The sequence below is a fragment of the Balaenoptera physalus genome, assembly GCF_965194825.1.
Source record: "Balaenoptera physalus genome assembly, chromosome: 6".
Classification (NCBI taxonomy): domain Eukaryota; kingdom Metazoa; phylum Chordata; class Mammalia; order Artiodactyla; family Balaenopteridae; genus Balaenoptera; species Balaenoptera physalus.
The window spans coordinates 21,803,975-21,831,879 of NC_138885.1; the positions used below are offsets into that span (position 1 = coordinate 21,803,975).

General features: G+C 44.0%; 1 protein-coding gene and 1 long non-coding RNA gene across 3 annotated transcripts in view; one reads left to right on the forward strand and one right to left on the reverse strand.

Moving 5' to 3' along the window:
* Positions 1 to 27,905, forward strand: part of LOC309662762 (uncharacterized protein) — a 254,989-nt gene that overhangs the window by 80,321 nt on the left and 146,763 nt on the right. The window lies entirely within an intron of this gene.
* The window catches only part of LOC309662787, a 45,800-nt gene continuing 17,895 nt past the window's right edge, over positions 1 to 27,905 (reverse strand). Inside the window, exon 2 of the long non-coding RNA XR_014264962.1 lies at positions 1 to 27,836. This is a non-coding gene — a long non-coding RNA (uncharacterized lncRNA). The remainder of the gene's footprint in view (positions 27,837 to 27,905) is intronic.

The following is a 27,905-nucleotide window of genomic DNA, read 5'->3' on the forward strand; positions in this document are numbered from 1 at the left end:
TTTTTAAAAAATTTTTATTTATTTATTTTATTTTTGGCTGCATTGGGTCTTCGTTGCTGTGCGTGGGCTTTCTCTAGTTGTGCTGAGCGGGGGCTGCTCTTTGTTGCGGTGCTCGGGCTTCTCCTTGCGGTGGCTTCTTTTGTTGTGGAGCACGGGCTCTAGGCACGTGGGCTCAGTAGTTGTGGCACGTGGGCTGTAGAGCGCAGGCTCAGTAGTTGTGGCGCACGGGCTTAGTTGCTCCACGGCATGTGGGACCTTCCCGGACCAGGGATAGAACCCATGTCCCCTGCACTGGCAGGCGGATTCTTATCCACTGCGCCACCAGGGAAGTCCCTGAATAGCTTTTTAAATGTAAGGCCCTGAGAGAGACAGCCCATGTCTTCTGCAAGCTCTTATGTGCCCTGCCAGGACCTTGTGGGCTTTCAACAAGTCATCTGGGGACTTCCCTGGTGGTGCAGTGGTTGAGAATCCGCCTGCCAATGCAGGGATCAACACGGGTTCGATCCCTGGTCCGGGAGGATCCCACATGCCGTGGAGCATCTGAGCCCATGCGCCACAACTAATGATCCTGCACTCTAGAGCCCGCAAGCCACAACTACTGAACCCACGTGCCACAACTACTGAAGCGTGCACGTGCCTAGAGCTTGTGCTCCACAACAAGAGAAGCCACCGCAGTGAGAAGCACATGCACCACAACGAAGAGTAGCCCCGCTCTCTACAACTAGAGAAAGCCCGCGCACAGCAATGAAGACCCAACGCAGCCAAAAATAAATAAATAAAATAAATAAATTTACTTAAAAAAAATGTCATCTGATGAGTTCCAGTTGGTTGGCAGATACAAAAAACAGCTGTGATTTCCAGAGAGAGAAATCTGTAACTGCTGAGATTTGTTATCTTTGCATTGTCTTTTATCTCTTGCTTTAGATAACAGTCTTCACTGTTTTGTATTTTACAGTCAAGTAAACTAGTTAAAGATCACCCTTTGACTGTTTTGCTATCTCAGTGCACTAACTTTGATTGCTCCCTTCAAACAGTTTGCTTCCAGTACTTTAATTATGAATTACAAATGGCATCTTAAACTTGCTTAAGGAAGTTGAAAAGGATATTTTTGAAAATGTATACATTGCTCTTCATTGATTCACTGTTGTAGTCAACAAAAATGTAAGAAGCCACTCCCTGACTGCGTCATCCTGGATTAGTTGCTTACCCATCTCTAGCTGCCTCAGTTTCTTCCTATGCGAGATAGAGCCAGTAATAGTATTTATTGCATAAATTGCCATAGAGATGAAATGCTCAAAATAAAAAACTCGCCTTCAAGAATATGACGGTCTAGTTGGGCAACATTGACTCTAAATAATGTTAAATAACAGCACAGAACTGAGTTGCCAAGTGAGTGTACGGATGACACACACTCTGGATCAGTTAGGCCTTCTCTCTCGTTTAGTAATGATTTTCTCTGTTCAGTCCTGTTTTTGTTCTACTCCCAGACCAGTCAGAGTCTCCTGCAGGGTTCTCACTGGCTGAACTCCCAGCTCATCCAAAGACCCCATCTGCTCCCAGTTCTGCCTCCCAGCTCTGCCTAAGCAAGTAGCACTCCTGGCCAAGCCTTGAGCCTCAAGGCTGGGGTGTCCACTGTCCTCTCAACCGCACAGATCTCTCCTTTTCTAAGACAAGTAACCTCTTCCACCTGCTCTGACATATGCTTCTCCAATGAGAAAGTTGCTCCCTGGGTTGCCAGAAGCAAAATTCTTTTTTGTTCTTTACTAAAAACTTGTAACCAGCTCTAGCCATGAATAGACGTCGGCCTGAGAACACCAATTAGAAAGCAGGGTGCTGGATGTGGTGGGCTGACTGGTTTTTGCCAGGACAGTGTCATGCAATAGAAAATCTATTTTTTCTGTAGGGGGTGTTTTTGTTTCACCCACTACAGTTGAATCAAATTAAAAAAAAGAAAAAAATATATGTTTTAAACCATTTGTAGTTCCTCCATAAATGAAGTGGAAAATCAGAGATATCACATTGGATGAAATGCAACAGGGTATAAGACTTCCACTTGTTTGACATTCTTTCCAACACCTGGTACTGTTAGTCTTAACTTCAGTCATCTTGGTAGGTGTATTGGGGTTTCCCGTTACAATTTTTATTTGAATTTTCCTCATGCTCAAAGACTGATTCAGTGCTTTTTCATATGTTTATTGGCTGTTTAGAGATCCTCTTTCATGGGGTTCTTCTTCAGGTGTTTTTGCCCATTATTCTTATTGGGTTGTCTGTTTTTCTTACTGATTTGTATGAGTTCTTTATATATTTTGAACATATAAACACTATAAAGGCAACAAAAAGAAAGCGGGGTACTGGATGAAGGGGGTGTTATTTGTCCCACTTGTGGCAGAGGACAATCAGCTTTTGACATTAGTCAGGAAATAAGTCCCTCTATGGTCTAAATGTGTTTAACCTAAATTTATTTTTGTCTTTTCTTTTGCTCTTTGTCTTTGAAGTTGCTGATTTCAGGTATTTCTCGTTTGCCCTTTAAGCCCAAACCACATCAATTTTATGCACTTTTCTTTTATTAGCTAGTCATTTTAATTTTCATGATATTCCTAAACATATTCTCACTAATCTCTAATGCTTACCCCAGGGTACTCTGCACCAATATTTTTATTACTCACTATAATACAGTTCCTGCCACCTCTTTAAGGTTACAAAATGAACTAACTTTGTTTTAGGGTCTTTGGAATGACAAATGTTAGGTGAATTTCTTATCACTGAGAAGCACTGAGAAGGTATAGTGAATGACAGGTACAATCTAAAATTAAATGGTTTGTGGCTCTTATCTTTTCATCAGAGTTCAGCAAGAATACATGCTGTTTCTCATGGAGTCTCAGCATCAGGCAAAGGCATAGATCTGTCACTCAAACCACATGGTCACTCTGAGACAAACAGCACTCTTCCAGCTTATTAGTTTAAATAAGCAAAATGAGCTAATTCCTGCCCCAACCGTAGCCATCCAGAATAGGGATGTGTTAAAAAAGAAACAAGAGGCCCAAAATGGAGTCACCTGTGCTAAGCCCCACCAAGACTTAACACCTAACCTAACTGTAGTTTCAGCTTCTTCCAGGAATGTGGCCTTTAATCAATCAATCTGGAATTACCTGGTCAGCCCTGGTAGACCTGCTGCCGGCTAGACCCCTGTCTTCCCCCAAATGAAGGTGACCTTGCCTGAAATAATCCACTCTTTGCCAGAAATTTCCTTTTTTCCAAACTCTTCTGCCTATAAAAGCCTTCCATTTTGTACAGCTCCCCAGAGCTCCTTTCTATCTGCTGATGGGATGCTGCCTGATTCATGAATCATTAAATAAAGCCAGTTAGATATTTAAAATTACTCAGTTGAATTATGTTTTTTTTAAACAGATGATGGACACATCCCAGACTCTTAGGAACTGGAAGGAAGCCGTCCTGGGAGGGTGGGACTCTATCTCTCCATTGATGCCTCTCCCACCCCCAAATATGGGTAAACTCTGGTTAAAACAAACATTGACGGTAAAATCATCTTGAAAAGGGAATGAGCTGAGAAGTATGGGAAAAGGCTCCTACATCCAGCTGCCTGGGAGGGAGTGAGGTAGTGGCAGCCAATTTGTGAGTACTTCTTTCTTCCCTTTAGATTCTCCATGGGAGGTTTGGACTCAAGGTACTTAATTTCCACATATTTTGACAGGGTGTGTCAGTTAAAGGCATAGAGCAGAGTTTCAGCACAGGGGAAATTGAGCTCATTAAGTATTCCAGTGCACACACTGGAAAGCCCACAAGACGATTTGCATGCCTAATGACTGTACTTAAGTCCAATTGCCTCCGTAGAGCTTCCCCATACATTTCCAAGCCCTTCCTGATCTCTGGTATTTCTGATCCCCTCTAGCATCTGATCTGAATCACACACCCCTACTCAGTTATTCACAGCTCCAGGCCTGGAAGTGCTCATGATCAAGTGGGCTTAGCTATTGTACATAGGTGCTTGTGTACAAATCTCTGCTCCCCAACCCAGTTATACATTCATTGAGTACAGGCAGGATCCTTATTAGGCTTTGTATTCCTGAAGCACCTAACACAATGCCTAGGGGAGTGAAAGCACAGTTGCAGCATTATCTCTTCCAGATAAGACAGTCTGAATGAGAGAAATAGGAAGAATAGAGAAGGCTCTGTTGTTTTCAGGGGGATGGTCATCCTTTCCAAAGTCATGGTGCTGGGAAAATGGCCTCTCAGTAAGCCAAGAGATGAAAGCAGAGAGAAGGGTGCTTTCCAAGTGTCAGGTTATACAAAAGATGGGACACAGAGCCATATGTGAGGGTTGGTCATAAAGATGTATGGTCAGTTAAAGTTCACTGGTCAGTGTGACCACAAAGCTCAAGGGATACTTAGTGTTGCCTGGTGATAAATTTCCAGTCAACTCACTATTCTCTTAGATGTCCATTCTACACTTTCTCTCTCCTAAACCATCAACACCTCCCCCTTCCTTACTCTCAGCTGATGACCTTGCTTCTTATTTCTTACTAAGAAAATAGATGTGATCCGAAGAGAACTTCCATAAGCCTCCACCACCTGAACTCCCCACCCATCTCTATCTGCATTCATTTTCCCTGTCTTCCCTCTTGTGATCCGGAATGAACTGACTCTGCTCCTATCTAAGGAAGGCCAACCCCTCTCTTCTGCATGATTTGGCCTCTTTCTCTTTCCCACATTATTAGTTTTTTGTTTTTTGTTGTTTTTCCTTTCTCCTGGAACTTTCCCATTAGCCTGAAAATCAAAACAAAAGAAAGCTTTCCTTGACCCTATGTTCCCTTCCAGCTACCTCCTCAGTTTTCAGCTTCTTTTTATAGGAAAATGTTCAAAAGAGTTATATTTCATCCTTGAATCCACTTCCTTTCCTCCCATTCTCTCTCTTAAACCAATTTAAACAAGGCTTTATCTATACCACCCTACCAAACAGCTCCCTTCAGCGTCACCAATGAGCTCCATGTTGCTGAATCCAGAGATCAACTCTCAGACCTATCTGATGCCAACATGGTTGATTACTCCCTCTTTTTTGAAACACTTTCTTTACTTAGCCACTGGGGACACTCTCTGGATCCCTTCCTACCTCATTCAGTCACTTTTGCTGGATCCTCTGAACTCTCTGATGGTAGGCCCTGTGCTCAGCCCTTGGACCTCTTTATCTGCATTGACACTCACTCACAAGATGACCTCATCCAGGTGCATGACTTTAAATGCCATGTATAGGCTGATAACTCCCTAATCGATAACTCCTTCTCCTCCATCTATGACTCCATAATCTGTAAGTCTTGACCACTCCTCCAGACTACAGTGTGGAAAATCCGTTGCCTACTTGTCATCTCCACTTGGATACGGAATAAGCATCTCAAATTAACATTTACAAAAACAAGCTTCTGACATCTCACTGCCTTACTATTTCAGTCCAAGCTGCTGTCATTTCTTGCCTAAACAATTGGAATTGCCCATTAATGGTCTTCCCTGCTTTCGCTTTTACCCCTCTGCAGTGTATTCTCCACGTAGCAATCAGAGATTTGCTTTTTAAAATGAAGTCAGATCTTGTTATCTTTCTTGTTAAAGAGAAAACCACAGGCCCCAGAATGGCATCACTGGTGCTAAAGCTGATGATACCAAACCTAGACTTATTACCTGACTTAATTTCAGTTTCTACTTCCCCAGAAATGTAATCTTAATCAACCAGTCTGGAATTTTCTGATCAGCAGCAATGAGGTAATCTGTCAAGCAGGTCCTCTCCATCCCTCAGAGGAATAAGAGGCAGGTGCATGTTAAAACCCTTGCAGGTTCCTTGCCCCACAAAAGAAGATGTCCTGACCTAAAAACAGTCCTTCCTTTTCTTTTGCTCACAGCCCCCTTGCCCCACCTTTTTTTCTTTAAAAACCTTCCATTTTGTACAACCTCAGAGCACCCTTCTAGTTGCTAATGGGTTACTGCCTGATTAATGAATTGCCTAATAAAGACAATTTAGATCCTCAAATTTACTCAGTTGAACTTTGTTTTTTAACACTCTGCTCAAACCCTCCAATGGCTTCCCATTTCTTTCAGAATAAACTCTGAAGTCGTTACCATGGCTGTCTTAGTCCATTCAGGCTGCTGTAACAAAGTACCATAGATTAGGTAGCTTATGAAGAACAGAAATTTATTTCTCACAGCTCTTGAGGCTGCAAGTTCGAGATCAGGGTGACAGTATGGTTGAGTCCTGGTGAGGACTCTCTTCCAGGTTGCAGACTGCCGACTTCTCACATAGTGGAATGGGTGAGGGAGCCCTTCGGAATCTTTCATAAGGGTACTAATCGCATTCATGAGGGTTCCACCCTCATGACCTAATCACCTTCTAAAGGCTCCACTTCCTAATACCATCACATTAGGAGTTAGGATTTCAAAACATGCCTTTGGGGGGGACACAAACGTTTAGTCAATAACAAATACCCTATCTAATCTGGCCGATGTCACCTCTCTGATCTCATTTTCTGTCCCTGTCCCTGTCCTCACTCTACTCCAGGCACCCTGGACCTCTTATAGCTCTTTAAACACTCTTAAGAAAACCTCCTCCTCAAGCGTTTGCATTTGCTGTTCCTTCTGCCAAGACTGCTCTTCCCCTGAAATCCCTACTTCCTTTGTGCATCTGCTCAAATGTTTTTCTAGAGATGCCTCCCCTGACTACTGTCTACTTTATACTAATTAGCTCTCCTCCCCTCATTTTCTCTCACTCTCTATCCCTTACCCTGCTTTATATATATATATATATATATATTTTTTTTTTAATAGCTCTTATCATTTGACATTTGTATGGAACAGGATCCTGGTAGGAAATAGATGACACATTCGTTGGGGTAATTTAATGAAAGAACTATTTTCAAGGATGTGGGCAGAGTTAAGAGAACCAACCAGAGATGGTTAAGCATCAGGGTTTGGCAAAGTGGGAAGCTATTTTAAGGAAAGCTTGGTGGCCCTGATAGGACAAGGAAGGAAGCTGATACTGGAACCCAGAGAAAGCTGTTGCCATGGTGGAGAGGCCTTCCATGGAGCTGTGGCCTTAGGTAGAGGAACATAGCCACTGCCAAATGACTACCTGATAGAGGAAGGGCCAGGGGAGAAATGCCTTGCTTTTTGTTCTGACCTCCTATCTCCTGCTGGTGCCCCACATTGGCCAAACCCATCTGGAAGTCAGTGGTCAAGGAAGCCCAAGTGAAGCAAGAGATAGAGGTCAGCCTCCTGGGGCACAGAGCAAGGTGGAAAAGGGTGGAGACTGGAGCTGGAGTAGAAAAGAGAGACTGTCCAGCACACGTTAGCTATCTGTATATTCGTTGATGGTCTTTTTATCCCATTAGATTGTAAGCCCTGTGGAAGCAGGAACTAAAACAGTGCCAGGCACAAAGAAGGTGCTCAGTAAACATTTTAAAGTGGATGAGTGGATGACATGTGGGCATGTAGTTAGATGGGCAGCAAGGTGTGATCTGTGAGGTCATGACCCTGGGACCATGTGCTTAAGGGTGAGGAGCCACTAGGAGAACCAGCAAATCTGATAGCCATCTTCGGGAGCAAGTGGGCAAAACTGGACACAAAGCTCAGCCCAGAGTAGGCAAGGCAGTCCCCCCAAACTCAGCCAACTATGGCATTATGTAGGACTTACAAATGTGCTGAGAGTGTAAAAAGCAGCCAGCTGCAACAGCAACAGTAGTTATAGCAGAGAAAATTTGCTCGTAGAAGGAGAAAGTTCTTGCATTAATCACTAGAAATCAGAACACACAGAGAGACCCCAAGAGCCCCATAGTCATCAGGAAGATTAGCATAAAAAGCCAGAAGCAGACAAACTGGATCCCTTTTGTGGCACACCCATGATTGGGGTGTACGGGGTCCCCTTCATCTATATAGGCTTGTCACTATAGCTTCTGGTAGGCAGACCTGGTGCCTTAACCATTTCCACACCAAAAAATTTAATCATATTTGTATCTTACGATTTTTAAAAGGACCCTATGGAAGATTCTATAGGGAAAACAGAAGAAGCAATTTCTATTGCACACTACGTAGTAAACAACTGCAAATGTGGTTACCAGACAAGTTTGTCCAAATCCCTTTCTCCTTCTCCACCTCTTCTACCTTCTCCACCAGACAGCTCAGTTCAGTCCCCAACTTGTCTACTTACTCAGTCTGCAAAGCAAAGACCCTCTTCGAATGGCAGTTTAGGGAACATCTATTGCTGCCAGAGAAGGCCCTTAGGGGTTCCGCCCCCAACTCAAAGGAGCAAATAAAATATTTCTCCCAAGCACCCACATAATCTTCCTGACAAGAGGACCATAAATGGAATTTTCTCTACCTTATTACACATATGAAAAATGTATCTAGGACAGTAAGTTGTTAAACAGCCCATGTGTAGGTCATTCATCCTCTTTCTTCTCACATCATTCATTTTGCTGCTTCTTAAATCTTAAGTTAAAGAAGCCCCTCAGGTACTGTGAACCAGACATCCCAAGCTGGGTAGACTCAACTCACCACCCAGCACTGATGTATGTGCTGAGGCAGGACAGCCTCATTGGAGGCTGCTAGGCCACCTGTTCCACAGATGTCAGGTACGGCTCCAGCGCCAGCTGTGTTACCCTGGAACCAGCTGGGAGAAATACAACAGCAAGAGGCACTGCCCTGTAAGAACCTTCACTCTCTTCAATACCAGCGTGGAAGCATGAGATTGTGTCAAAATGCACGATGGAGACAAAACTGGTACTGATGGGGAAGGGAGACAGCACGCGAATAAGAAGGATCGGGTTGGAAAAGTCTTCTGGAGTATGTGGGTACCTACGGGCACAAGGTGCAGTTTACGTGAGAGGCTGTGTGCATTTTCCAGTTGGGAAGACACCTGAAGCCTCTGGGTTACTGAAGAGCTTGTGTTCACAGAACAGAGAGAAGGATTCAAGATGTCTCTGAAGCTAACTCAGCATAAGCCAGTAGCAGGGCAGCTGGGAGGCCAGTCTGGCTGAAGCAGTGAGCAGGGGAGTCTAGTCGAGGACCAGACGGTAGGGAGAAGGCGGATGATGAGGGAGCTAGGGAAGCACACTGGCCAGAAAGGACATCGTCATCCTGCCCTGCCTTTGTGTGGCCTTGACAGTAGTGCTTCATCTGACCTGAGGGCAGTGATCCAGAGGGACAGCATTAACAGCAGTTGGGGTAGAGTCATACTTTCTGTGAAAATGCCCTTAAAAATCCAATCATTTTCAAGTTTTGAGATTTTTAAGAAAAGACTTTAGTGTAGAGTTCACACTCTTATTTATTTATTTATTTATTTATTGGCTGTGTTGGGTCTTAGTTGCGGCACTCGGGATTTTCGTTGTGGCGTGCAGGATCTCCTCGAGGGCTCTTTGTTGCAGCGCGCGGGCTTCTCTTTAGTTGTGGCGTGTGGGTTTTCTCTCTCTAGTTGTGGTGCATGGGCTCCAGAGCGCATGGGTTCTGTAGTTTGCGGCCCGCAGGCTCTCTAGTTGAGACGCCCGGGCTCAGGCGTTGTGGCATGCGGGCTTAGTTGCCCCACGGCATGTGGGGTTTTAGCTCCCCAACCAGGGATCGAACCCGCGTCCCCTGCATTGGAAGGTGGATTCTTTACCACTGGACCACCAGGGAAGTCCCCATGCTCTTATTTATGCCCTGTGACAGGAATGTACCTTCTTTCAACAAATTCACCATGTCCACTTTCCCCTGCAGAGTTAATGTGGATGTGCTACAATATTTTGTGCTCTGGAGTATATGACCTGCCTTCAAAACCCTTATAAATGGCTTGCCATTTGGGTTCACACTGAATCAAAATAACCCTCGAGTTCCATCAGTGAGGGTGAGGTGCAGGAAGAGCCGTGGTTGGGTGTGAACTCTCAGGGCAAACTGCTGGTGTTGGTTTACTCTGATTGGCTGACATTCCTGAGCATTGACTCTAATCTCCAGATTCAAGGATGGAGGATGGAGAAAGACTCACATCCGCACTTAGACGGCCTTGAGCTCCAGGAGCTGGGATGTCTCAGGGACCTAGCCTGTGGAGGGCAGCAGAAGAGTCAGCCTGCAGTTGAGTGGACCGCCCTTAAACAGAGACATAATCCAGATCCACATGGGGGCCACACAGTGAAATGGCAGAGCTGTGGTGTGGCACATACTGTGGATGAGTGAATTCATGGAAACTAAATTCCACTAAGATGCAACACTGCTTTATACTTCTAAAAGCACTGGATAACCTGAATTTTGGCCTGAGAGAGAGACTCTCACTGACGGAGTTTCAGCAGACTTCTTTGAACTGTCGGGAGTGTTCAAGGCAGCAAACAAGGGGCAGCTGGTGGGCATCCGGCAGACTGACTTGGCCGTGGGAAGCTTCCAAAGTCTGCCCTGCACTCAACTGCTTGGCCTAGAGCAGCAGCTCAGAAAAGAAAATAATAATTAGACGCCACAGGTCTCCCTTATGGCTTAAGATTCTCTTCACCTCCTGGCACCTCCACCGGTATGTGGTGCTTTGGGCTGTGGTTCTTTGAGTTTCTGCCTCATTCAAGAAGTCTTTGAAATGAGACTCAGCAGAAGCCAGGCTGGGATAGAGGGCAGGTAGTAGCTTGAGCTCCATTCATTTTTTACAAAGGCTGCTTAAAAAAGAAAAGCTAATTGTGGCATCCCAATACCCAGGTGACGTGAGGGCTGCTACAAATGGCCTCCTTGGGCACAGCAGTTCTGGGTGGTCTTCTGTCCTTTGCCTTTGCTTCAGTTACCAATTCCTTTAGGCTGTCTTCCTTCCTCCCTCCGTTCCTTCTTTCCTTTCTACTTTTTTTCTTTTTTTCTAATCCACATATTTTACATAGGGCCTGACCCTGTCACTACCCCAGGTTTGATTAACTTAGGCAAACCCTTCATCGTACCCAGCTGCTGATTTCAGATGCAGGCTGGGGAGATAAAAAACTGTCAAGAGGGGAAAATGGATGAGCAGCAGATAAATGGGGGGAACGGCAATTTGCTCAGGCACGGCCTGCCACTTGCCTGGCTTATAATTAGAAGCATAAGAAATGTGTTTTTCCCTCCCAGTTTCGAACTCTTTTTCTTTTTCACAAAAACATCTGAATCCCGTCTTTAGTACGATCTTGTCCTCTTTGGCCGGCAGTTCCACAATAGCTACCAACTTAGGGACTGCCGAGAGAAGCCAGATATCTCTGCCAGAGAAAATGCATTCCTGAACCTGACATCTGGGTCTTGCAGCTGGAGGGAAGAAGGAGACAAAAAAGAAACAGTCCTGAGTGTCATCAAAGGCAGTTGATGGTGCCAAGTGAGTATGGAAATTACATACAGTACAGATGCTATTTACAACATCAGACAAATAATGCGGCTATTTAGGAAAAACAAAGATGTGCTTAGAAATTGATCACCAGTGTACGTGCAGTGAAAATGTTCATAGCTTCCCGAGTGTGATAGGAACGGGCTAAGCACTCATTTCCAAACAACTCACAATCTTTTCTGACTGCGATTCTGAAAGAGTTAGGCTGAAGTAGTCAGATTCTGCCACTCCTACCCCCCTGCCCGCCCCCCCTTTTATGAAAACAGGAGACAAAAAAGTAACTTGAAATTGAGCTCTGCAAACACTCTCTACATGAATATTTAAATTTTTCAGATTTATGCCAGCTTTCCTTGTAGACAGCAATATAGGTTGCTTTGTGTGACAGACAAGGGAATATAAAAGCAGGAAAGTATACGCTGTTATCTATAGGCCCTGATGAATCACAAAGAATTAGTTCATTGTGCCACGCAGGATTTGAGGGAGGAGGAGGAGCAGTGAAAGAGGAAATTGGAAATGCTAATGAGCATGAAAGCACCTTGCCCCTCTTTCCTTTCTTTCCTCTTGGAGTTAGATCTGTTCAAGCTGAGAGGCTCCGGGATGCCCAGAGCCAGCACCATGCAGGTTAGAGGCTCTGTACACAGTGGATGCAGAGTGAACGCCACAGGAAGCGTGGGACAAATACCAGCTCCAAGCCTGGGAACGCACATTTCAGAAAAGGGCTGTGTTACCTTTTCAAAGATTTTGTTATTTGCAAAATGCCCATCAACCAGGGAGAGGCCTTCTCTTTATAAAAGCGTCTTTACCAAGGAGAAGGCTGGCAGGAGATGGGATTCCTTTCGTTTAGTCTAAAAGATGACTAAACTGAAACTGGGAATCTCACGTTTCCATTGGAACGGCAAGTGGGTTTAAGTTAAGTGGGTTTTGTTTCTAACTGCTCCTTTAAAAATCGTCTTTTTGTTGCTGTTTAAAGGGAAATCACCACTTGGCGGTCAAAATGACATTCCAGAACTTCTGGGGATTGAGTTCTGAGCATGCTCAGTAGCATCTCTAGAATTTCTTTACAGGAAGGTGTAGGGGCAGAGAGCTGTAAGAATAGGGGTGGCAGGGGGACCTGGCTTGAGGCTGTGTTTGTGTAGCAGGCACACTGTTGCCACTTAGATTGTACAATGGCTTGAAGAACCATTGAAGCAAAAGCCCCTAAACCTCCCCCTGACATCACAGCTGACCTTGTCCTGAGTCTGTGTTTCCCAAAGTGGGCACCACTGGCATTTTGGAATGGACCGTTTTCTTTATGTGGGGACCACCCTGTGCTGCAGGACTTGCAGTGTTCCCTGCCCTGCTCACTAAATGTCAGGGAAGAGGGGGCAGCCATTGCGAAAACCAAACTAGTCATTCCCACATTTCCAAATACCCGTGTTGAGAAGTATTAGGTTTATTTCAATCCTCAGGCAGGTACTCTTTCTTTAGAGGAGGATTTGGGTGAAAGCCGAATAAACACATGCATAAACAAGGCAGAGTCCCAGAGAGACAGTGTTATCTGCAACAGTGGTTCTGCGTTTTTTCCCCACTTCTGTACCACTCGTGTACACAATCCATGCCCATCAGTAACAGCTCTCATTAAAAGGATTTTTTTCCCCCATTTATTTAGGAAAGGGTCAGGGGTTAAATCTGAAAAAAATCTTTCCTTAGATTTAGCACATAGGCCATTCCTACCCCCTACCTCTGATTGAGTGTCCCTGGTCAGTCACAAGTGCATTGGGCTAGGAAGCCAATTTGTTATGAAATAGCTGTTATATTATGCAAGCCACTTAACCTCTGTATGCCTCAACTACCTCATCTACAAGATGGAGATAATAATCTATATTCTATGGACTTCATAGGGTTGTCAGAACAAAACTGTAAATATAAAAGCACTTTGAGGAGTTTAAAGCATAGTAGATAAAATTGTACGACTGCTATAAAAGACAGGATAGAGGTTTCTCAAAAAATTAAAAATAGAACTACCGTATGATCCAGTAGTACCATTTCCGGGTATTTCTTCACAAGGATGCAAAGAAGAGTCTTGAAGAGGTATTTGCACACTCATGTTCATAGCAGCACTATTCACAATAGCCAAGAGGTGGAAGTAACCCAAATGCCCATCAGTGGATGAATAGATAAACAAAATGTGGTGTATACATATACAATGGCATATTATTAGGCCTTTAAAAGGAAGGCACTCCCGTGCTACAATATGGGTGAACCTTGAGGACATTATGCTAAGTGAAATAAACCACAAAAAGATGAATATTATATGATTCCACTTATATATGAGGTAGCTGAAATAGTCAAATTCATAGAAACAGAAAGTAGAATGGTGGTTTCTAGGGTCTGGGGAGAGGGAGAAAAAAGGGCGTTATTGTTCAGTGGGTATAGAGTTTCAGATTTACGAGATGAAAAAGTTCTGGAGATCAGTTTCACAATGTAAATATACTTAACACTATTGAACTGTACACTTAAAAATGGTTGAGGGGCTTCCCTGGTGGCACAGTGTTTAAGAATTGCCTGCCAGTGCAGGGGACACGGGTTCGAGCCCTGACCCGGGAAGATCCCACATGCCACAGAGCAACTAAGCCCGTGCGCCACAACTACTGAGCCTGAGCTCTAGAGCCTGCGAGCCACAACTACTGAGCCCACGTGCCACAACTACTGAGCCCGCGTGCCTAGAGCCCGTGCTCTGCAACAAGAGAAGCCACGACAATGAGAAGCCCGCGCACCGCAACGAAGAGTAGCCCCCGCTCACCGCAACTAGAGAAAAGCCCGCGCACAGCAACGAAGAAGACCCAACACAGCCAAAAATAAATAAACAAATAAATTTAAAAAAAAATGGTTGAGATGGTAAATTTTATGTTTTATACCACAATTTTAAAAAGTCATGACAAAAACAGAAAGTATTGTTACCAACCATAACACAGAGGTTGGAGGACTTACTTATTTCCCAAGTCGGGCAAGTTCTATGAGTGGATCCACTGCCCCTGGATTCCTCCAGAATGTTCTGTAGAGGAATACATAAGGAGTAAAGTGGGTAGAGAATTAAATTTAAAAAGTAATTCTTAAAGCAGATAATATACTAGAATTCCCTAAGGATGCATATTTTTCAAAATACGCAGATCAGGATTCCTGACTGCGAATAATAGAAGTCACTCTGGTTAGCTGTATCAGTTAGGATTCTCCAGAGAACCAGAACCAATAGGGCCGGTATATATGTAGAAAGAGATTTATTTTAAGGAATTGGTTCATGCCCTTATAGAGGGTGGCAAGTCCAAAATCTGCAGGGTGGTGCTAGCAGGATGGAGACCCAAAGAAAAGCCAAGGCTGAGGCCCAAGTCCGGTGGCTGTTTGCTGGCAGAATTCCTTCGTGTTGCCGGCATGTGGGTGGTGGGAGCGGTCTCTATGCTAGCCAGGCCTTCAACTGATTAGATAAGGCCCACCCACACTGGGAAGAGCAATCTTCTTTACTCAGGGTCTACTGATTTCAATGTAAATCTCATCCAAAAACACCCTAACAGAAACATCCAGAACAATATTTGACCAAATATCTGGGTGCTGTGGCCCAGCCAAGTTGACATAAAATTAACTATCACATTAGCTTAAGCAGAAAAGGTACTTCCCGAATGCGTATCATGGACCTCCCCTGATCCCTGGGAAGACCGAAGAACCCGGTTGGAAACTGGGCAGGAACTGACGTAGTCTAGGGAGTCAGCATTCCCAACTCATGCCTAACTATGCAGCTGCCACTGCCTCTGTCACTGCTCCAGGACACTGAACACCCAACCCGCTGTACTGTTTCTGGCTCTCTGCCGCTTGTTTCAGATTCAACATCCTAGGTAGGAGCACCCATGGACTGAGCCTAGTTCATGTGCCACGGTTACCAGGGGACCAGATAATGAGCACCTGGCATATTCAGCTTTGTGGTGGAATGCAGGCCCTACTTTCCACCAAGACACATGATGGGGAATTTCCCAAGCAGAGGAAGGGGACTCAGATATCGGCTGGTCAAAGAAATAATACTACATATATTTCCACTCCCAACCCAAGGGAATGTAAGGGTAGGTAGGCAGAATTCTTTCCCGGGTGATTCCAAGTCACTTTCCCTCCACCTCCACTCCCATTGTTGTATATCTTGCTGGGGTTTTTTTATTTTTTATTTTTAAAAATTTTTGGCTGCATTGGGTCTTCGTTGCTGCACACGGGCTTTCTGTAGTTGCGGCGAGCGGGGGCTACTCTCTTCGTTGTGGTGCACGGTTTCTAGGCGCACGGGCTTCAGTATTTGTGGCACATGGGCTCAGTAGTTGTGGCTTGCGGGCTCTAGAGCACAGGCTCAGTAGTTGTGGTGCATGGGCTTAGTTGCTCCGTGGCATGTGGGATCTTCCTGGACCAGGGATCGGACCCGTGTCCCCTGCATTGGCAGGCGGATTCTTAACCACTGCTCCACCAGGGAAGTCCTATCTTGCTGTTTTAGAAACAATGATTTTTACAATCTTTATATTCTATTTTCTTATGTCCTAATAACTATGAAACCATCATCAGGGCTCTGGCTAAGAAGAAGAAAAACTGCCTAAATTCCCACTGTACCTACAGGCCTCATCCTGGTGTGGACTTGGATGAAGATGCTCTCAGATCCAAGAATCTGAGACCAATTCTAGCTATCTTAATTAATTGGGGGTACAGCAGGGCTTACAGAACCAACAGGGGACCAAAAGTGCAGATTTGGGAGTGAGCAACAAACAAAGCATCCGTGAGTGCTGAGAAGCTGATGTTTCAGCAGTAATGGTCAGGCCCCGACATCACCCCTGGGGCTGCTGGACTCTTGTGGATTCCACTACCACCTCTTCTTAGTGAAGATTTAAAGGTCATGAGCCTGCCAGGCCACTTTGCCTGTGCCTTGATTCCTGAGGGAAAATCTGGTCTCAGGCTCTCCTTTTCTCTAAAATTATACATTAAGGGGAAATCCCCCCACACAGAAAGGGCCCAAAACAAACAAAATAGCAGAAGACACATACACACACACACATCCATGACTACTCTTCCAGCAGTCAAAGCAGTGTGTGGTCCTGTTTGTATTTTGCACGGGCCTCTTTGATTCTACATTGCCCTGTTTCACAATCCATCTCTAAATGATTTGTCGCTGTCTCTTCTACTGGTTCCTGTTCATCCTCTTGTCCTCTGTGGTTGTCATTAATGCTGTTCACCAAATAATTTCATTTCTGTCCCTTTTGGGTACAGGATTGGATTATACTCTCTCATCCTCCTGAGGTCGAGTGTGGACATGTGTTTCATTTTGGCGAATAAAAAGAGAATGGACGTGGCTTCTGTGTGGAAGCTTCAAGAGTCTATGCCTGATTTGCCATACTCACTTCTCCCTCATGTGGTTGGTGATCACTGAAGCACATGTCCAGATGGAACCTCTGTCAGCCTGGGTCCCTGAGGGATTATGGTGACTGAAGCCACCGGCCAACCCAATGGATGTGAATCAGGGCAAGAAATATACCTTTATTGCCATTAAGATTTTAGGGTTGTTTGTTACTGGAGCATAACTTAGATCACCCTAACAGATCTAGCTGATATATTCCCTCTCACCACCCCTGGCTGAGCTTTCCTCAAGATCCCAGATCTCCTGCTGTGTCTCCCTCAAACAGTCTATCCTTATTAGAGCTTCAACTTTTGCCTGCACACACTAGAGTTAGAGGGCAGCTGTATGCCCTGCCTCAGATTCCCACTTACAGTTTCCACTAGCTACCTCCACCTTTTCAATGTGTGTGGAATTGAATTCCTCCCAAGTTAATTTTTCGTGCAACTTCTCTGTCTCTACCAGGTCATCATCAATTATCTAGCCACTGAGTTCTAAATCTGAGAGACCTCTTTGACTCATTCTCTACCTTCATCCCCACTTCTTGTTAGTCACCAAATTCTCTTTTATCTTCATGTGTGAAGTCTCTTGAGTTTTATCCTTAGTGCTACCACCTGCCACTTCCCATCCTCCCTAGCAGCTAGGGAAAGACATAAGAATAAATCCACTGTATTTAATTGCTAGGGCTGCCTAGAAAAATACTACAGATGAAGTACCCTAAACAATAGACATTAATTTTTTCACAGTTCTGGAGGCTGATTTTGGGGGTCCAAAATCAAGGTGTTGTCAGTTCTGGTTTCTCCTGAGGCCTCTCTCCTTGGCTTGCCGACAGCTGCCTTCTCACTCTGTCCTCGCATGGTCGTTTCTCTGTGTGTGAACCTCCCTGGTGTCTCTCCTTCTTCTTAGAAGGACACCAGTCCTATTGGAGTAGGCTCCACCATTATGACCTCATTTAACCTAAATTATCTCTTTAAAGATTCTATCTCCAAATACAGTTCCCTGGGGGGTAAAAATAGGAAATTGAAAGGATACAACTTAACCCATAAAAGTCTACCAGTCACCCATATTGGGGCCTAGTGAGGGAAGGATCCCATGCCAGCAGCAGTGGCAGAAGCCACAGCCATATGAGCTCTTGGTTCAGAAGTCACAGTGGGGCTGGAAGCAGTAGAGATTGGTCTAATTTGAGTTCTAGGCTCCAAAGTTACTCAGAAGTGGCACAAAAATGGCAGTGCAAACAAATGCCCGGTGCTTAGTGGTAGCAGTTGTGATTATCACCTTAGACCATTTCTGCAGTGAGTTGGGCATTATTTCTAGAAGTTGAACTTCAAGGGTGATTCTCTGGTCTTTCTAACAATTCGCTTTGCCTGATGTTTATGATGTTTATGGTACATAAGTAAAGTAACGTGGTTCTTGTAGCTTTTTTTAAATTTTTCCCTCCTCACTGCATGCATGTGGGATCTTAGTTCCCTGACCAGGAATCAAACCCATGCCCCCTGAAGTGGAAATGCTGAGTCCTAACCACTGGACCGCCAGGGAAGTCCTCTTGTAGCTTATTTGGTATAAATAATTAGTTATTCAGTATGGCTTGTACGTCATGAAATGTCTGTAGAAGGTTTTTTGTTCAAATATTTTTTATTCTCATTGAAATTATAGTGATTTGGATACTTTCAAGAATACAAAAACATCTTTGTAGTTGAGGTCATCTACATAATAGAAACGGCTTGACGAAGTTGTAGAGCCTGGGTCTTCCATACCCTTTACATAAACTCCCTTTCTTTTAACCACTTGGAGTGACTTCCACTGCTTGAAATTAAAAATCCTGATGCCTATATTACGGCAACAGGCTCCCAACATGGTGCCTACACACCAATTTATCTTAAAAACCATTGTCAAACACATATTCCTAAAACACTGCTTATCATGTTTATCTATCTCTGTCTACAAATTCTTAGCAAGACTTGGATGTAATGATCTTAGCTTTTTGTCCTGTCAGTTGCAAGTGGCAGAACAGGAATTCCAACTAGCATAAACAAAAAAGATGATTGATTGGCTGAAATAGCTATGAAGTTTAAAGGGGTAAATAATACTTCAGGCATTCAGGCACAGCTGCATTCAGGGGCTGAAGTTATGTCCTTAGTGCTGTGTCCTTCTTCAGTCCCAACTGCCTCTGTGTGTCAGCAAAGATTAGACCCTGGCTACTTGACCTTTGAAGGAGAAAGAAATGGAGAGTCTCCCTTTCTCTCTCTCTCTCTGTTTCTCCAGAACACTGATCGGTCCTGCATGAATCATGTGTTCTTCACTGGACCAATCAGTGTCTAGCTGGATGGGATTCTAATGAGCCAGCCAGGGCTGTGCACCAGCTACTAAGGTGGGAAAGGTGGCCACAGTCCTTCTAGGTCAGGGAATGCCAATTCTCCAAAAGAAAAAAGTGTTTCAATGGAATGCTTTTAGAAACACACCAGCTTTGCTGGGGCGGTATATTCTCCACCCCTCCAAATCACACTGGCTATTTTCCTGTTCTGCCAGTGGGAGGTCAGCTCTGGCGTTCTGGACACTAGTGATGATCCGGGGCTTTCTGAGGAAGAAGCTGCCTGTGTGTAAAGGAAACAAGTTTTCTTTGAAAGTGAGTGAAGATTGTCCTGGGCCAGAGGGCTGTGTGCTGTGTTTCTGCTCTCCCATCCTATCTAACCTCTTTTGAAGCTAGCCTAATTCACTCTTCACTGGCGCCGGCTACATCACCAACCCCTCTTTCCTGTCACAGCCCTGCAGGGCCCTATGTGGTCTTTTGACAGCCCACTCGCTGCACCAGGAAGAATTGGACTCATTGTTTCATGGGGTTTCCTTTAGGCTAATCTGAAGAGTGTGAAAGAATCCATTTAAAGAGGTCTGATGAATAAAGACAAAATAAAGATCAAACCCAGGCATAATCAAAAGCTGTTTGTTAACAGGCAAGATGTTCTTCAAAGCCGTTATCAGGAGCCAGGGGAGGCATCTTGTAGTGCTGTGTGGAGAAAGTAGGTGGGTGTGGGGGGCATTCATCTGAAGTTTTAAACAGATGGCTGCTGGCCTGGCAGCTGAGCTCAGAACTATCAGTGAGTCTCTTGGTTTAAGTGGGCAGCACTGGTAGATAAGGGTCTGGGAAAAATAACAAGTCACGCAGTGGGTGATGCTTATTGGAGAAGTCCTCCAAACCCTCCTGTCCTTGCACCCACTTCCAGGAAGGAGCCACCTGTTGTAAGTTAGAGAAGCTCTTTCCTAATCCTGGATCCCTGGTTTAGGAAATGAAGCTATCCTGGTGTCATATAAGCCTTGTATCTACTTTTTAGATAAGAAACGAATCCACAGAGACATTACGTTCCTCAAACCACTACCATACGGGGCATAATGGTGCTTCCAAGGCTGGTCTCTCTCACGCCTGCTGTTAATGATAATAGTTAACGTTTATTGAATACCTACTATATGCCAGGCAGGCACTGTGCCCAAATGATCTCATTTGATCCTCACCCTAGACTCTTATTATCCCATTTTCCAGATGTAGGAACTGAGGCCCTGAGAAGTTAATGTAATTCACTTAAAGTTTCACAGCTAATACGTCATAGAGCCGAGAGCTGGACCTCTATGGCTCGCCATATCCAAAGCCTCTGTTCTTAATCGCTTATGCTGCCATTCTAACTAGACACAGCATTGACTTCATTTCCCTTTTCCTTAGAAAATGGGAACTGAGCTATTTTCATTTTAAACCTCAGTCCTAGATGGAGGGACTAAGGGACATAGAGGTTAAAGTAACTCACATAGAACTATAATGGTTCACAGAATTGACCATGAGAGGTGGATTTTTTTCTTTCCTTTTTTTAAAAAAAAATTTATTTTATTTTTTAATTTATTTTGGCTACACCGGGTCTTCGTTGCAACATGCGGACTCTTACTTGTGGCATGCAAACTCTTAGTTGCGGCATGCAGGATCTAGTTCCCCGACCAGGGATGGAACCTGGGCCCCCTGCACTGGGAGCGTGGAGTCTTACCCACTGGACCACCAGGGAAGTCCTGGATTTTTTTTTTTTTTTCTTACTGTAAAAGACAAACTATGAGTCAAACACCAATAGATTTAAGGACATGGGGGAGGTGGTGGTAGAAAGGCGACCCAGAATCCAGAGTTACCCAGGTACCCAACTGATTAATCTATGTAATGATTCCTATCAGCATGCACATGTGTCTTAATATCACTTCTCAAAGGAACAACTACAAACTGCATTACCCCAGACAGTAGCCAAGAGTTACATGTAGCCATTTAAATTTAAATTAACTAAAATTAAATAAAATTTAACATTCACTTCCTCAGTTCCATCAATTCTCAACTGCCCGATGGCAGATACAGAACAGTCCCATCATCTCAGAAAATTCTATTGGGCAGCACTGCTACAAAACCTCCCTTGACTCACACTCCATGCTAGTGATGGCCCCATTTCTCTGCTGTTCTTCCCTGCAAAACTCCTTGAAAGAGTCAGCTCTTTACTTGTTATCTCCACTTCCCCACCCCCCTTTCTCTCCTGAGTCCGCACCATTCAGGTTTTCACATCAACCACTTCACGGAACTCACTCTTTACAGAGTTGTTAATGATCCAGCATTTTGCCAAAGCCAGTGGTCAATGTCCTCACCTTGTCCAGCCTCTCAGCTGCATTGGATGCCGCTGGTCACACTCTCCTTCCAACACTTTCTTCTCCGAGCTTCTGGAAGACCACACTGTCTTGGTTCTCCTCCTACCTAAATGGCACACATGGCAGTCTCCTTTACTCCCTTCTCTCCAATAAGACCTCTCATGGCAGGGTGGGTCCCTCGGGCTTGGTCCTCAGACCTCCTGTCTTAGGTATCTGCACTCTCTACAGGTCATCTCAGTGGCCAGAAAGCAGAAAGCTCAGCACACAGCTCCGGGCTTAAAGCGCTCTGACGGCTTTCCATCGCAGAATAAAATCCAAGGTCCCTCCTATTGTGGCTTTCAAGTCCCTACGTGAGATAGCCACTGCCTACCTCTCCCTCTGTTCTGTCTGTGTTGGTTTTCTTTCTGTCCATTTGTTAGGCTGTTTGCTCCTGGCTTGGAGCTATTGGATCAGACTGCTTTCTTCCAGATCTTTCATTGGCTGTTCCTTGTCATCATCTGGGTCTTAACTCAAGTATCACTTTCTCAGAAAAGTGATCCTTGACCACTCTGGATACAGCAGCTCTCTCCTTCACACACTCGTATATCTTTTTGATTTTATTCATGGCATGTATTGGTAGTTAAACTTTCATCATTTATTTATGTGTTATGGTCTGTTTTCTGCATATAAGCTCCTTGGGGGCAGGGACTCTGTTTCTCTTACTCGTCACTGTGTCCTCAGTACCTATTACAATGTTTGGCACATAGTAGGTGCTCAATTAAGTCTTCTTGACTTGAAATGTTTGCTGACTAACAATTGGCCAGGAGTCAGAGTGGGGGTATTAAAACTATAAGGGACTCCCTTGAGAGTCAGTCAGAGGCAGAGGAAGAATCAATTATAATAGTGAAATGTACAGCTAGCAATGGAGAGCTTTGTTGAATGAGCTCTTTGCCCCCTGGCCAGCTGGGCAAGTTTTAAACCAATTTCCTTCATATTTTGTGACTGTACCAGTCATTAAGAATGTCAATTTCCCTTAACCTTTCTGCTGATTTCTTCTCAAAGCTGTTAAGCTATCATCAGTATGACTTTGGACAAAGCATGCATGGGCCTTGGTTTCCCTCTCCATAAAGTGACTTGATTTTTGGGCGAGAATGCCTAAACTTTCAGCATTATATTTCTAATTGTCTGATGTCACAAAAGAACCTCAGGCTATACTCTTTCTGAAAAGCAATTTAACAATAATCAATAAAAGACTTTAAAAATAGTTTCACTTTTAGAACTTTGTCCTAAAGAAATAGTCAAAAATTTAAACAGATTTATTCACAACTACATTTATCTTAGGTTTGTTAATAATAATTTAAAAGTCAGAAACAAATAAAAAACAGTAAGTAAAACTAAATAAATTCATATACTTATATGTTTGAATATTATAATATTAGAATGTATTTGAATATTGGAATAAAAATGTCAAGAACCATTGGAAATAAAGATTTCCCCCAAAATATAATGAGGAAAAAGTTTCACAATCCAGTGTTAAATTGTTTATAAACTCAGTCTATAGAATACGTATGTTCATGGGAAGAAAAGTTGGAGGAAATAAAAATGTAACTTGTAATTACCTCTGGATCATGAAACTAGTCTATTTTTTAAATATTTGTCATTATTTTCCAAGCAGTCTTCAATGAATACATAATTCTTTTTGCAGCCAGTGAATTACACTTTTAGGGAGGAATAGATTCTAGAGCTATGAGTTTCAAGTCAGAAGTCTCGGGCTTTAGTACAGTTTAGCTCAGCAAATAGTCACTGAATATTTTCTATGAGCTGGGGATGAAACATGGGTAAGGCAGAGTCTGGCTGAGAGACCGACTGAAAACTGGAAATCTGCTGTGGAGGTAATCACAGGGTACTGTGGGAGCTCAAGGAAGAAGAAGAGGGTGTTTGTGAGAAAGGGATGAGTGTCCTGCAGGTACTGGGTCCTGGTTCTGGTCCCACTTACTTGCTTGTAACCTTGGATCAGTCATTTAACCTCTCAGCCTCTCAGTTCCCCATCTGTATGATGGAAATATTGCTACCAGTTCTCTCTACTAAACAGGTTGTGATTTTTGCAGATCGTATCGAGACCGAGTATAGACATGCTTTTGGCACTTGAGAAGTGTTGTCAGGAGCTTACAGACTTGACCTTAAGACAGTAGGAAGTAGAAGCCTTGATTTAGTGACTAACAGGGCAGCAAGACCTGGGGCCTGCTGGATGACAGTTCTCTTGTGTCTTGGGTGATCTTGCCGCTTCTCCCTTCCTTGAGCCTAGCAGCAATTTTGTGGTGTGTTACTGCTCAACAGAAGAGCAAAAAAGCTGATTGGGGATAAAATGGGATTTTGTGGGAGAGTCTCAGCTTCTATACTGTAGTGTCCCCTCCCTCCTCTTCCTGGCTTCAGCTCTAGGGGTGACCTTCTGAAATCATCATGTTTTGTGACCCAGAGGAAATCATGCTGCAGTTGAGGACCCGAGTCCCTATTACTTTGAAATCAGCAAGCCAGGGGACTGTCTGGAATTAGACTGGGGGACTTGTGGGGCTGGTAGTGGTCATGTTCAGTTTTCAGCTGTTTGAGCTGGATTGTTTTGTGTCAGTGGCATCTCTGGTCCCTGGGTCATCACACATTTCAGAACAAAAGGGAAAGAATGAAGTTCCTCCTTGGATGACCAGATCTCAAATCTGCTCACTCAGGAAGGCAGTGCCACCAGAGATGGGATTTGGTAGTTCCCTAAATAGTCAGGGAGTCTGCTTCTTCTGCTTTCCTTTTGGGGTGGTGCTGGCTCTTTCCTAGGAATCTTTGTGTAGTCAGTCCATTCTCTCTTGGTTTCTCTCTATCCCGCTGATACTTCCCCTTTTCACTCCCCCTCCTCTTCCCTCCCTTTCATTTCCAGCAAATATTTATTGAGAATCTATTATGCCTCAGGGGCAATGTGCTAGGCACTGTGGGGAAAACAAATTGAAAATGCCACCAAGGGTTTTAGATAAACACTGTGGAACTTTTGGAGAGCTATGACGACCAGGCACGTTGATCAGGTAAGACTTCATGGAAGAGGGGGTCTTCTCTGCTGAGTTTAACAGTAGAGCTGGAATCTGCATATGCAGAAAGGAAGTGAAGGACATAGCCCAAACAAGGACATGAAAGTGGGGACCGTGGTATGTATCCCCAGTGGGGTGGAGGTCGAGGTGTCAGAGCCGACAGAGGCTGGCCAGTCTTCGTTTCCCCCATCTCTTAGGGGATGGATAAAATCTCACTCAGCCATGAGAATTCCATTGCTTTGCACGAAACGTTCCCCTCCTTCAGTTCTGGAGGGGTAATCTCTGTATAGCCGGTTTCTTCCAAAACGTTTAACCCACTGGCTGAAGAATTTTGACACAACAAGATAGCCATGGCAACATTAAAACCTGCAGTTCAAAGGAGGTCTTTCCTTTTAAGTTACAGCAAGTATTAACGTCAATTAGCAACACCCATGTTTTGTACGAGTCTGCCCTGTGTGACACTAAATACAACCATCTTATAGTAGCAGTCTCAGACATTAAGAAGCTTCCTTGTACACTTCTCTAAGCCAACAAGCGCCTTGAGAACAGGGACTGGGTCTTATTTATTTTTGTAACCCTAATATGGTGCGTCATAAAAGTTCGTTGACCAACAAATGTGAACAGATACATCAGGGCACGTATTCTGAAAAAGTCTGGGAGTAAGAATAAAGTGGTTGCAGCCCCATTCTCCAGCAAGAAAAATTAGACAAAGCACACGAAGAGCTTTGCTTAGCCTTTCTGCCAGAATTTGACAAGTTTTCTCTTCCATTTCGGCCCATGGCGAGCTCTGCGTGGCCTTGGCAGCACAGACCCTGTCGTGTCTACCACATGGCTGACCCCCTGCAGTGCCAAAGGATGAGGCCATTTGGAGACAATCACCTTCTGTCTCTGGGCTTTGACATCTGGAAGGTGGACAACCAACAGGACTTGGCTGGTCCTCCTGGCCCTCAAGCTCACCACATGTTTATTGGAAGCCGTTTTCTAGGAGAAAGCCACGGCAGTGAAGGTCACCTTCTGGACAAATAATTCTTGTCCAGGGGCACCAGATGCAATAGGGAGTCTGATACAATGAACAACTGAGCAAATGACTTTGTCTTAAAAGAAAATAAGATTTCAACAGAGCTGTGTCTGTCCTTTGCTCAATAGGATTGGCACTCTGTAGAGAAGTGACTGAGAATGGCTTGGTTAGAATCCAATTTTAGTAATTAGTTCTCTTCACAATAAGACGTGTTAATAGGTCCCATGGCGAGCAGGCAGAATCCCCTGTCTCAGGTGCCAAGTGCCAATTAATGAAACCAACATTCAGGTCCCACAGGTTAACAACAATTCTGTGTCCGTTCTCTTAGAGCTGTGGGCAGGCATTTTTCCCTGTAGCACAGGTCATAGATGGATAGACTGTAGGCTCCAAGAAGACAGTGGTCATGCCCGTGCTGTTTACCACTACATTCTCAGTTGCCTGGCTTACTCCAAGCACCTGTATTAGATTGCCAAAAAAAAAAAAAAAAAAAACAACCCAATAATTCTTCCCTTCCCTCTAACCTTGCCTTTTGCAATATGATTCTGTAGTTTCTGGCTTTGAGACTTTGCTTTGGCCATAAAATGTGGCAGAAGCTATATGGTGTCAGTTCTGGGCCTGGACTTCAAGAGGCCTTCCACACTTCTCTCCTTCTTGGACCCCACAGGACCTCCACCTGAACAAGCTTAGGATGGCTTACTAGAGAGTTAGAGAGACAGGGCTTGGTCACTCTTATCACTCCAACTGACAACCAGCCATCCCCCCATGTACAGCTGCCTACATGGCCAGTAGCTGGTCACGGATGCATGAGTGAGTCTAGCTGAGACCAGAAGAATTGTCTAGCTGGGCCCAACCCAAATGATCACCCAAAGAAGTGTGAATTTAAAAAAAGGTGGTTGTTTTAAGTCACTAAGTTTGGGTGGTTTGTTATGCTGTAAAAGCTAATTGATTAAGCACCCAATGTGCATTTTTGAGAGATGGGTGGATTATTGATTAGATGTTACCCTATCTTAAATAGCTTGCTCAGTCACCCTCTTTTATACTATTGTTTTACTTTCTTTCTAACGCTTACCACAAAGAGAAATTATCTTGTTCTCTTATTGATTTATTTCTTTACTATCATGTGAGCACCATGAGGATAAGAGATCTTGCCTATCTTACTGACGGTTGAATTCCTATGACCTAGAACAGTTCTTGGCACAGAATGGGCTCTCAGTAAATATATATTGAATGAAGGATGAGGCACACAGTGGCTCTCAGTAAATATTTGTTGAATAAAAGAATAAATGGATTTCATTAATATCACTCATAGTGAGGTGAGGAGAGAAAAGAGCTTGGGAAGTGGATATCACATGTATTGGCTGAGATGTCCTTTGCTCTTTGTGTGTTTTCCTTGTAGGGGAGAAAAAAAGTTTTCCTTGACACTTTTTTTGTTTTTTTTAAATATTTACTTATTTATTTATTTGGTTGCGTCGGGTCTTAGTTGCGGCAGGCGGGCTCCTTAGTTGCGGCAGGCGGGCTCCTTAGTTGCAGCTTGCGGGCTCCTTAGTTGCGGCTTGCTGGCTTCTTATTTGCGGCTCGCTGGCTTCTTAGTTGCGACGTGTGGGATCCTTAGTTGCGGCTCACTGGCTCCTTAGTTGTGGCGTGCGAACTCTTAGTTGCGGCATGCATGTGGGATCTAGTTCCCGAACCGGGGATGGAACCTGGGCCCCCTGCACTGGGAGCTTGGAGTCTTAACCACTGGACCACCAGGGAAGTCCCTCCTTGACACTCTTAAGGTTCCTGGCTGGGTCTGAAAATTAAGCTGACAAAGACAGATTAAAAAGAGAAAAGCATATAAATTTATTTAATATAAATTTTACATGACACGGGAGCCTTCATAAGGAAATGAAGATCTGAAGACATGGTTAAACCTGAGTATTTTTTTTGCTAGGTTTGATGAAGAGTGGACAGTCATGTAGAAATGTGAAAGGTCAAAGAGTATGAAGTAAATGCAGTAAATTCAGGGAAACTTAGCAAGGCCTGTTTGTTCAGATTCTTCTTGGCATCGCTTTGTGGCATCCCTTTGTCTTTGGAGATAAGGATGCTCCTTTCTTCTGGGTATATGAGGGCACCTCTTACAGGAGGGTTTCTATGACTTGTTTCAGGGGAGAAACAGGAGGGGAAAAGGTCAGAGTGACCTTTCTGCTTCTGCTGTTTTCTCAAATTTCTTCAGCTTAAAATATTCAATGAACCAAGGTGCCATGTTTTGGGGTAGTGTATGCTGAACCCTTTTATCCTTAATTCTTTGTAAATTAGCACTAATTGAAGCCTGGCAGATGAAAATAAAGAAACTTCCATTTGTGGAGATATTGTTATATTTCCTTTCTTCTACCTCAGTTCTTAGACCTCTATTTCCCTTCCTCAGTAATTTTTTAAAAAAATAAATTTATTTATTTTATTTATTTATTTTTGGCT